This window comes from Gymnogyps californianus, unplaced genomic scaffold (genome assembly GCF_018139145.2).
Source record: "Gymnogyps californianus isolate 813 unplaced genomic scaffold, ASM1813914v2 HiC_scaffold_260, whole genome shotgun sequence".
Lineage (NCBI taxonomy): Eukaryota > Metazoa > Chordata > Aves > Accipitriformes > Cathartidae > Gymnogyps > Gymnogyps californianus.
Genome location: NW_026114141.1, coordinates 2,780 through 14,046, shown reverse-complemented (window position 1 = coordinate 14,046; position 11,267 = coordinate 2,780). Strand labels below are relative to the sequence as shown.

The window sequence follows — 11,267 nt, the reverse complement described above, 5'->3', positions numbered from 1 at the left end:
GCCAGTGTTTCACCACCCTCAGCGCAAAAAAATGTCCTGCTTATAGCTAGTCTGAATCTACCCTCTTCTAGTTTAAAACCATTACCCTTGTCCTGTTGCAACAGGCCCTACTAAAAACTCGGTCCCCATCTTTCTTATAAGCCCCCTTTACGTACTGAAAGGCTGCAATCAGGTCTCCCCGGAGCCTTCTCTTCTCCAGGCTGAACAACCGCAGCTCGCTCTGCTTTTCTTCCCAGGAGAAGGTCTCACCAGAGCGGAGTAGAGGGGCAGAATCCCCTCCCTCGACCTGCTGGCCACGCTGCTTTTGATGCAGCCCAGGATACGGGTGGCGTTCTGGGCAGCGAGCGCACGTTGCCGGCTCACGTCCAGCTTTTCGTCCACCAGTACTCCCCGAGTCCTTCTCGGCAGGCTGCTCTCAATCCCTTCATCCCCAGCCTGTATTGATACCGGGGCTTGCCGCGACCCAGGTGCAGGACCTTGCACTTGGCCTTGTTGAACCTCACGAGGTTCACGTGGGCCGCTTCTCGAGCTTGTCCAGCTCCCTCTGGATGGCATCCCGTCCCTCGGGCGTGCTGTCAACCGCACCACTCAGCTTGGTGTCTCCTGCAAACTTGCTGAGGGTGCACTCGATGCCCCTGTCTATGTCGTTGATGAAGATATTAAACAGTACTGGTCCCCTGAGGGACACCGCTCGTCACCGATCTCCGTCCGCGCATCGAGCCGTTGAGCACTACCCTCTGGATGCGACCATCCGACCACTTCCTTATCCACCGAACAGTCCGTCCATCAGGTCCAACTGAGAGAGGAGGATGTTGGGGGGGACTGTGTCAAAGGCCTTACAGAAGTCCAGACAGATGACATGGGTAGCTCTTCCCTCGTCCACTGATGTAGTCACTCCATCAGCGAAGGCCACTGGGTTGGTCGGGCAGCCTATACCCACCAGCTGCTCTCTCGAGGCTTCCTTTTGCATGTCAAATAATTTAAGAGACTATTTTTTCTGTTTTATTGATTGACTTTGCTCTTTGAGGACCCTGACAGAAAGGATTCCCTTCAATTTCACATGAAGAAGAAATGGAAAAGTAAAGGCTTCATCTTTCCCGTGAAACAAAAGTGACTCGTTAGCCCTGGGGGTCCCCCAAGGTGCCAAACTGGGCTCCAGCCTGCCAGCTGCCTCCAGGAGGGGATCTTGCACTTGTCTCGACACTGAAATCACTCCCTCTTCAGCCTCCTGAGCTGTTGGTAACAGCACCCGAGGAGGTCAGCACTCCCTTGGCTGTGGTTTCCTGCCGTTCTGGGGGACTGAGAGCTCCTCACCGCCCCTCTGACAGTGCCCGGAAAACAGGGCAGAGCTGGGGGCTCAGCCCCGGGTGGGACTGTGTCCCAGCCCTTGGACGGAGCTGCCCGACGGGACGGGCTCACCAACCCGGGAGGGCAGCTCCCCTGGCCGTGCTCCAGTGCCCCTCCACGAGCACCTGAGAGCCATCCCCACGCAGCCTCGGCCTGGCTGTGAGGTCACAGCGGGGCTGTGAGGTCACAGAGCCCCACGATGCCGCGCCAGTCATAAGCACTGACCACTCAGCCCCCGGCCCAGACTACTGCAGCAGCAGCAGCAGCAGCAGCAGCAGCAGCAAGCAGCAGCAGCAGCAGCAGCAGCATGGTGCGAGCACAGGGGGCCATGGCCCCTGCCCGCCACCTCCTCCTCCTCCTCCTCCTCCTGGTGGCCCTGCATGCCAGGGCTGCTCCATGGCGAGCGCGGGGAGCAGGTAAGCGGGTGGTGCTGGTGCAGCCTTTCACAGGCCGGTGGGCTCTTCTGCCCGAGGAGCATGGATGATGGTTTTTTTCCTCCGGTGCTTTCACGAGGGCTTCCTCTGTGTGCGTGAGAGCTCTCCCGGTAAGAAAGCGCCAGGGGGCCGTACGTTGGTCCATCCGCTCGTCGAGGGGTGTTGCCCATGGCCTGGAAAGAGTGTGTGGAGAGCTGCAAGGAGCCAGCCAAGAGGTCACCAGGCCCCTCTGCCGCTTTGGCAATCTCCACCTACGTCTGGCTCCCACGTTGTTACCTGACCCCTTCCGGTGCCTGCAGTTCACTCAGGCAGAAGTGGATCCCAACATGCAGGGAAACGTTTCTCATCTGTGCTTGCTTCTAGATGAGGGCGGTGGCAACGGTTATCCAGCTTCTCGGCTGGACGTTGGTTTGGAGCCCTTGCGGCACCCTGGAGGTACGTTCTCCATGTCCCTTTCCTTGAAACAATACCCACTGACAATGTGGCAACAGCTTAGTCACGTGCAATTTGCCTTAAGATCCTCTCAAGGTCGACGGCTTCCGACTTCTTGGTCTATTCCTGTCCTCGAGCCTGAGAGCAATCCCACAGGTAAGTCAGTGGAGAAGGCGCATCTACCTTTTCATCTTCTTGCCGTCTGACATGCAAGTTGCTCCTTCCGTGGCCAAGGCGCAGACATGGAGAAGAGCAGAGAGGGAACGGGTCAGGCTCAGAGATGTGCTTCGGGGCGCTTTGCCTGGCGAAGCTGTCTTTGCCGGCCCCTCGGAGCCTGAGCTGCTCCGGTGCGGCTGCCAAGCCAGCGGGCTTGTTGGGTTGAGCTTAGAGCTGGCGTGAGCTCCAGGGAGCCCCTTCTCCCGGCAGCTCCCTGCGTGGTTCGTTTTGCCCCAGCATGGTGCCATTGCAGGCACGCGGTAACTCCTTGCACCATGCTCCTGAGTGAAGGGAGAGATGAGTGCCGTGGAGTAATCCCGTCTTTGAATTGCACTCGCTGCCACTCTGATCTGAAGAAGTATCTGGAACTGTGTCACGGGAGCTGTTCTGTCCTGCGCTTCTTTGCAGCCATGCCTGTGGGTGACAGTGATCCAGCTTCCCGGCTGGGTTCCAGGACTGAGCCTCTGGGAGATGGCATGGGTACGTCATCATGGCTTTTTCCTCCTTTGAGAGCTGCCAGCTCAAAGCCCAAAGGTCAGCCAGCCGGGCGGCTCGGCAGGTGTGAGGACGGAGACGTGCACGTGTGTGCCCTCTCCTTGCGTGATCCCCTTACCGCTTCTGCGTTCAGTTCTGCCGATGTCGATCACAATAGATGACGGAAGCTTCTCTGCGTGTTTAGTTACAGAAGTGCCCGTAGGGAGGACTCTTCCAGCTCCTCGGCTGGACGCTCCGTTACAGCCCAGCTGGCATCGCAGGGGTGAGTAGTCTGTCTCTGCTGAGAGCTGTCACAGGCTGAGCAGTGGGTTTCTGTAATGTATTCATGTGACACTGAACCAAATACTTTCTGTTAAGGTCCTCCAAGAGCAAAGTCCCAAGCCGAAGGAGGAAAAAAAGTCCCCGGAGCCATCTGAAGTCCTGAGGCAGATGCTGGAGGAACTGGAGAGAGGACACGGTGGGTACATTTCACTCTGCCTTAGCCGTGGGACTCGGCGACCGGAGGTTTTAGATACATGTTGGGACACGCTGTAGCCCGCACAGTGGGAAGGGGTCGATCAGAGCCTCGCAGCAGCGATGCTGGGCTTCCCACCTTGCAGGCGGTGGCGAGCCACAGAGACGGTGCAGAGCCTCTGCTGCCAGTTGTGGTTCAAGCCGAGCGCCAGGGGCAGCTGCTGCCCCACTTTTACCAGTACGGCTCAGAGCTGCTTTGTGCAGATGGCGGTAGGCAGATTTGAGCTGCTCCAGCAGCTCAGGCGTGCTGTGGTTTGGAGCAGTGACTAGGCGCAGCCCCAAAAGCCCAGGCGTTTTTCTAAACCTGATCGATGTCTTTGAGAAGTGTTGCCTCCTGAAGATGCCATCTCCCTGACGGGGAACGGTTCCATCTGATCCAACTGTCCGCTTGCTTTCTCAAGAGTCGGAACGAGAGGCTGTGCGAAGGAGGCGTTTCCGGAAGGAAGCAGTGGCTCTCTGCCAGTCTCTGCCAAAGAACGGAGGCGATGCAAGCCACCGGCACGCCAGGTAATTGCTGTCCCCCGCTCAGCCGGTGTCACCCATCAGGATTGCTGTGTGCCAGCAGGCTCTTCCCCGGTGCCCGCTCTTGCACCTCACGTCAGCAGCCAAAGCTGAAAGTGTTTTGGGGTCGAGGCATCTGCAGCACGTTCCGCAGGTGATGGGAAATGGGACTCTTAATCGAATGTACCTCCCGCGGTGGCTGCATCCCAGAGTCCCTAGAGGCCCAAGGCCCAAGGGCAGCACAGAGCGGGATCCCTCCCGTGAGCTGAGGTCCAGAGCGATGCCCTGACTCCCAGATCGGGCAGGGGCTTCGAGGGAACCTCCCCGTCCTCCTCCATCCTCTGTGCCTGAGCCCTGCTGAGGCTTTACCTGTCGTCTCTGCTTTTTGGCAGCGCTGTCAAAGCCCGGAGAAGACCACCACGGCGGCGTATATGAATTTTTTCGAACGGACTCAGGTACTGAGCAGTCTTGCTGGGTCCCTAAGTGGGAGACGCGTCCCAAAACTGGGAGCGGCTGCAAGCAGTGCCCATGCTGGAGAAAAGGCAGAAGGGGAGAACAAGGCTCCGGTGTCTCCTCAGAGGGCCTGACGCCGTCCCCTCGGGGTGTGGGAGCTGGCCCGGCGGGAGGGAGAGTTGGGGTGGCATGCCTGCTGCAGGATGGTTTGTGTCCGTGTCCCTCGAAGGAGCGACTGGTCAAGCAGCTGCGCTCCCCCCGGGCTCTCCTTCTGGCCTGCCGAGTTTTGTTCGCTGGGACAACCTGTCCCAAAGGGTGGGAGCGTGCCTCCAGGCACCAGCTCCGGGGGGAAACAGAGAACTTCCCGGCCATATCAAACGTGCTGCAAGCTTACCAGTGGTGCACAGGACGGCCCTAACGTTCCAAATTGCTCCTCCAGATGTGGTCGGCGAGAGAACCACAAGTGTTTACAGTCCCCAGAGCAATGCCCAGAGCTCCGCAAGCGTCTTCTGTCCTCAAGACGTGCGAAGGAACTGTATGATAGGCACAGCAGCACTCCTGATTTCCCTGCCACTTGCGATACTGTTGTGCTGTGTCGTGATCCGGCGGCGGAGGAAGAGAAAACAGTGAGTCATTGATTTTCCCCCCCACTGCTTCCTTCGATGGCTGCTTGTGGCCACGAAGCCTTTCTAGTCAGGCTGCTGTGGAGTGGCGAGTGAGCGGTTGGCCAGAAAACTCTGCGGAGGTTTCTGCTGCTGTCAGGTGCTTTAATTGGCCTCTTAAGTCCTGGCCTTCCTCTCGGGAGCCCGCTCTGCCTGGAGCCAGCGTTAGCTCAAAGTGGCCCTGCCCGGACAAGAGCAGCCCCAGGAGCGACAGGCAGAGGCAAAGCAAGGTCAGGACGAGAAAGCGCGGGGGACGAGATTGCCCTAGACAGCGAGAGGCGCCCTCGCGCCCGCTCCTGACCAGCAAACCTGCCCGGAGGATTCCCCCTGCTTGGTTGCCATGAGGTGCAGGCGTCCACCTCGGCCAAGGCGTGCCAGCAGCTCCGCCCATGGTGGTGAGCCTTGCCAGCTCTGGGCCGTGCTGTGGAGCACAGTCCCTGTGTCCCGTCTGCAGCTGAGGGCCTCAGCGGCCTCCTCTCTCCACAGGCGCCTCTCTGCAGCTTCAGGAGCCCAGCGGGAAAGCGGCGGCTGGCCCTCGCGCCCGGACAGCCGCACCAGCCACACCAGCCGCCCGGCACCCCTGAGAGCTGGACGCAACGCCAGCAGCCGCCGCTCCAGCCTGCAAAACCGGCGCGCCCTGACAGCCCGCACCAGCCACACCAGCCGCCCGGCACCCCTGAGAGCTGGACGCAACGCCAGCAGCCGCCGCTCCGGCCTGCAAAACCGGCGCGCCCGCACCTCCCCACGGCCCCGCGGCCCCCAGCCCGGCTCCGGCTCCCCAGCTGCTGCGGAACAGCCCAGCGCCTTCCAGCCCAGCCCCAACCAAAACGGCCCCCCGCCCCCCGAGCCCCGTGGTGGGGCCCTACGGCAAGGCTGAAGGCGGCCCCGCCAGGGTAGGGGTTGGGGGGGCACTGACCAAACAGCCACCCTTAACCCCCAGCACACTGGCAAAGAAATTAAAAGAAGACGATAAAGCTGATGGATCTTAGTCTTTCAACCTAATGACACACACTAGCAGCAGGTCTAGCATGAAAATACATTCAGGTTCTAAGCTCCCTGCCTTTTCCTTTGCTTACAAGTGTGCAAGAAAGAGCTCCTGAAACAAAATTAATTTGGCATCCTTTGGCAATCGTGTAAGTGTTAGTGTCGAAAGCCTGAGGACACCAGACACCTTTGAACTGAAGGCAGGTGATTTTCTCAGAAAACGGAATGTCCTGCAGAGGACGTACCCCCGACACACAGCTACAGGATCAGCCGTTTCTCTCCAAATAGAGAGGGACAGAGCTCTCGCACAAGTGTCCGGGTGGCACCTAGAGCAAAACCCCGCGAGGCACCAGCACTGGCTGCGCCCCATGCCCGGGCGGCAGCCGTGGGTGCCCACGGTGTCGGCAGGCAGGAGCCAGGCACGGGGCTCCTCCGACCGGCAGCGGGGCCCCGAGGGGCTGGCGGAGCCCACAACCATGGCCAGAACAGACAGCGACACCAACCTGGCTGACGCAACGGTGCGGGAGGGTGATGGGAGCCCCACTGGCCAGTCTCAAGAGCACCTCCAGGACACAAGCCTGACAAGCCAATGTCCTGGAGGCCAAACAAAGGGCCTCGCTAATTATGGCCCTGGGAGGGCCTAATTGATGGGCCATCACCAATTGGGGTGCCAATTGGGCTCACCCACAGGCAAGGCACCCTAGCCAGACTGACTTTTGGTTTGATGCAATCCTCCTGTTGAGAGAACAGCAGGCTGGAGTCTTTTTTCCCCCTATTTGTCACAGACTCGTTGATAGCGTGCAGGGGACCTAACTTAGACCACTCAGCTACTAGACACCTGCTCCCAGCCCCCTCATCACCTCTGTGGCCTGCTCTGGACCTCGCTCAAGCAGGTCCATGTCTTCTTCTGCCTTGACCACTGTACACCCCACGGATGAAAACCAGGGGAAGAACCTCACCTAAAAGTCAATGCAATAGAAAAGACCCAGCCTGTCTCTGTACAAAAGACCAAAGCAGAAAGGGGAAACTGGGGAGCACCCTCAGTCACCACTGAGTGTGAGAGGTGACGGAAGACGTGGTTGCCAGCTCCCCTTTCACGGCAATTGGTCGGGTTTCCCTCGTGAATTCCTCATGATTGTCCTCCGGGGTCTGTGTCAGGAGATGGGGTGACACCGTATGACATGGGAGCCAGCGCAGGTTAGGGCTGTGAGACTGGGGAGATGCTCGAACACAACGAGTTGGGCACAACCAGGCAAGTCCTTCCTTTTGATTCAGTTTGTGGTAGCGGAGAGACCAGGCACTCTCGGGCACTCAAGTTAATGGAACTTCTGCTCCACTCCACCCAAAACCACTCCGACCAATTCCTTCTTCCTCTGCCACATGCTTTCAGGGGCAAAAGCCACTTGACTTATCCTAACACATATTTCACACTCAGATTGACTCGCTCTTTGCAGTCAGTGCTCCCAGCACCTTGAACCATAGAATCATAGAATGGTTTGCATTGGGAGGGACCTTTAAAGGTCATCTAGTCCAACCCCCCTGCCATGAGCAGGGCCATCTTCAACTAGATCACGTTGCTCAGAGCCCCGTCCAACCTGACCTTGAATGCTTCCAGGGACGGCGCATCTGCCACCTCTCTGGGCAACCTGTGCCAGTGTTTCACCACCCTCAGCGCAAAAAAATGTCCTGCTTATAGCTAGTCTGAATCTACCCTCTTCTAGTTTAAAACCATTACCCCTTGTCCTGTTGCAACAGGCCCTACTAAAAACTCGGTCCCCATCTTTCTTATAAGCCCCTTTACGTACTGAAAGGCTGCAATCAGGTCTCCCCGGAGCCTTCTCTTCTCCAGGCTGAACAACCGCAGCTCGCTCTGCTTTTCTTCCCAGGAGAAGGTCTCACCAGAGCGGAGTAGAGGGGCAGAATCCCCTCCCTCGACCTGCTGGCCACGCTGCTTTTGATGCAGCCCAGGATACGGGTGGCGTTCTGGGCAGCGAGCGCACGTTGCCGGCTCACGTCCAGCTTTTCGTCCACCAGTACTCCCGAGTCCTTCTCGGCAGGGCTGCTCTCAATCCCTTCATCCCCCAGCCTGTATTGATACCGGGGCTTGCCGCGACCCAGGTGCAGGACCTTGCACTTGGCCTTGTTGAACCTCACGAGGTTCACGTGGGCCCGCTTCTCGAGCTTGTCCAGCTCCCTCTGGATGGCATCCCGTCCCTCGGGCGTGCTGTCAACCGCACCACTCAGCTTGGTGTCTCCTGCAAACTTGCTGAGGGTGCACTCGATGCCCCTGTCTATGTCGTTGATGAAGATATTAAACAGTACTGGTCCCCTGAGGGACACCGCTCGTCACCGATCTCCGTCCGCGCATCGAGCCGTTGAGCACTACCCTCTGGATGCGACCATCCGACCACTTCCTTATCCACCGAACAGTCCGTCCATCAGGTCCAACTGAGAGAGGAGGATGTTGGGGGGGACTGTGTCAAAGGCCTTACAGAAGTCCAGACAGATGACATGGGTAGCTCTTCCCTCGTCCACTGATGTAGTCACTCCATCAGCGAAGGCCACTGGGTTGGTCGGGCAGCCTATACCCACCAGCTGCTCTCTCGAGGCTTCCTTTTGCATGTCAAATAATTTAAGAGACTATTTTTTCTGTTTTATTGATTGACTTTGCTCTTTGAGGACCCTGACAGAAAGGATTCCCTTCAATTTCACATGAAGAAGAAATGGAAAAGTAAAGGCTTCATCTTTCCCGTGAAACAAAAGTGACTCGTTAGCCCTGGGGTCCCCCAAGGTGCCAAACTGGGCTCCAGCCTGCCAGCTGCCTCCAGGAGGGGATCTTGCACTTGTCTCGACACTGAAATCACTCCCTCTTCAGCCTCCTGAGCTGTTGGTAACAGCACCCGAGGAGGTCAGCACTCCCTTGGCTGTGGTTTCCTGCCGTTCTGGGGGACTGAGAGCTCCTCACCGCCCCTCTGACAGTGCCCGGAAAACAGGCAGAGCTGGGGGCTCAGCCCCGGGTGGGACTGTGTCCCAGCCCTTGGACGGAGCTGCCCGACGGGACGGGCTCCCAACCCGGGAGGGCAGCTCCCCTGGCGTGCTCCAGTGCCCCTCCACGAGCACCTGAGAGCCATCCCCACGCAGCCTCGGCCTGGCTGTGAGGTCACAGCGGGGCTGTGAGGTCACAGAGCCCCACGATGCCGCGCCAGTCATAAGCACTGACCGCTCAGCCCCCGGCCCAGACTACTGCAGCAGCAGCAGCAGCAGCAGCAGCAGCAGCAGCAGCAGCAGCAGCAGCAGCAGCATGGTGCGAGCACAGGGGGCCATGGCCCCTGCCCGCCACCTCCTCCTCCTCCTCCTCCTGGTGGCCCTGCATGCCAGGGCTGCTCCATGGCGAGCGCGGGGAGCAGGTAAGCGGGTGGTGCTGGTGCAGCCTTTCACAGGCCGGTGGGCTCTTCTGCCCGAGGAGCATGGATGATGGTTTTTTTCCTCCGGTGCTTTCGCGAGGGCTTCCTCTGTGTGCGTGAGAGCTCTCCCGGTAAGAAAGCGCCAGGGGGCCGTACGTTGGTCCATCCGCTCGTCGAGGGGTGTTGCCCATGGCCTGGAAAGAGTGTGTGGAGAGCTGCAAGGAGCCAGCCAAGAGGTCACCAGGCCCCTCTGCCGCTTTGGCAATCTCCACCTACGTCTGGCTCCCACGTTGTTACCTGACCCCCTTCCGGTGCCTGCAGTTCACTCAGGCAGAAGTGGATCCCAACATGCAAGGGAAACGTTTCTCATCTGTGCTTGCTTCTAGATGAGGGCGGTGGCAACGGTTATCCAGCTTCTCGGCTGGACGTTGGTTTGGAGCCCTTGCGGCACCCTGGAGGTACGTTCTCCATGTCCCTTTCCTTGAAACAATACCCACTGACAATGTGGCAACAGCTTAGTCACGTGCAATTTGCCTTAAGATCCTCTCAAGGTCGACGGCTTCCCGACTTCTTGGTCTATTCCTGTCCTCGAGCCTGAGAGCAATCCCACAGGTAAGTCAGTGGGAGGAAGGCGCATCTACCTTTTCATCTTCTTGCCGTCTGACATGCAAGTTGCTCCTTCCGTGGCCAAGGCGCAGACATGGAGAAGAGCAGAGAGGGAACGGGTCAGGCTCAGAGATGTGCTTCGGGGCGCTTTGCCTGGCGAAGCTGTCTTTGCCGGCCCCTCGGAGCCTGAGCTGCTCCCGGTGCCGGCTGCCAAGCCAGCGGGCTTGTTGGGGTTGAGTTTAGAGCTGGTGTGAGCTCCAGGGAGCCCCTTCTCCCGGCAGCTCCCTGCGTGGTTCGTTTTGCCCCAGCATGGTGCCATTGCAGGCACGCGGTAACTCCTTGCACCATGCTCCTGAGTGGAAGGGAGAGATGAGTGCCGTGGAGTAATCCCGTCTTTGAATTGCACTCGCTGCCACTCTGATCTGAAGAAGTATCTGGAACTGTGTCACGGGAGCTGTTCTGTCCTGCGCTTCTTTGCAGCCATGCCTGTGGGTGACAGTGATCCAGCTTCCCGGCTGGGTTCCAGGACTGAGCCTCTGGGAGATGGCATGGGTACGTCATCATGGCTTTTTCCTCCCTTTGAGAGCTGCCAGCTCAAAGCCCAAAGGTCAGCCAGCCGGGCGGCTCGGCAGGTGTGAGGACGGAGACGTGCACGTGTGTGCCCTCTCCTTGCGTGATCCCCTTACCGCTTCTGCCGTTCAGTTCTGCCGATGTCGATCACAATAGATGACGGAAGCTTCTCTGCGTGTTTAGTTACAGAAGTGCCCGTAGGGAGGACTCTTCCAGCTCCTCGGCTGGACGCTCCGTTACAGCCCAGCTGGCATCGCAGGGGTGAGTAGTCTGTCTCTGCTGAGAGCTGTCACAGGCTGAGCAGTGGGTTTCTGTAATGTATTCATGTGAAACTGAACCAAATACTTTCTGTTAAGGTCCTCCAAGAGCAAAGTCCCAAGCCGAAGGAGGAAAAAAGTCCCCGGAGCCATCTGAAGTCCTGAGGCAGATGCTGGAGGAACTGGAGAGAGGACACGGTGGGTACATTTCACTCTGCCTTAGCCGTGGGACTCGGCGACCGGAGGTTTTAGATACATGTTGGGACACGCTGTAGCCGCACAGTGGGAAGGGGTCGATCAGAGCCTCGCAGCAGCGATGCTGGGCTTCCCACCTTGCAGGCGTGGCGAGCCACAGAGACGGTGCAGAGCCTCTGCTGCCAGTTGGGTTCAGCC

At 58.8% G+C, this 11,267-nt stretch overlaps 1 long non-coding RNA gene across 4 annotated transcripts; it reads left to right on the top strand.

The window, feature by feature from the left end:
• The first annotated feature begins 2,895 nt into the window (after window positions 1-2,895).
• Window positions 2,896-11,063, top strand: LOC127028200 (uncharacterized). Of its 4 annotated transcripts, none has more exons than XR_007767975.1 (3): window positions 2,896-2,909; window positions 10,801-10,878; window positions 10,974-11,063. It is a non-coding gene; the product is annotated as an uncharacterized LOC127028200 (long non-coding RNA). The 4 variants fall into 4 exon arrangements; XR_007767976.1 differs by lacking the exon at window positions 10,801-10,878 and adding an exon at window positions 3,109-3,186; XR_007767977.1 differs by lacking the exons at window positions 10,801-10,878; window positions 10,974-11,063 and adding exons at window positions 3,109-3,186; window positions 3,282-3,318.
• The last annotated feature ends 204 nt before the right edge of the window (window positions 11,064-11,267 follow it).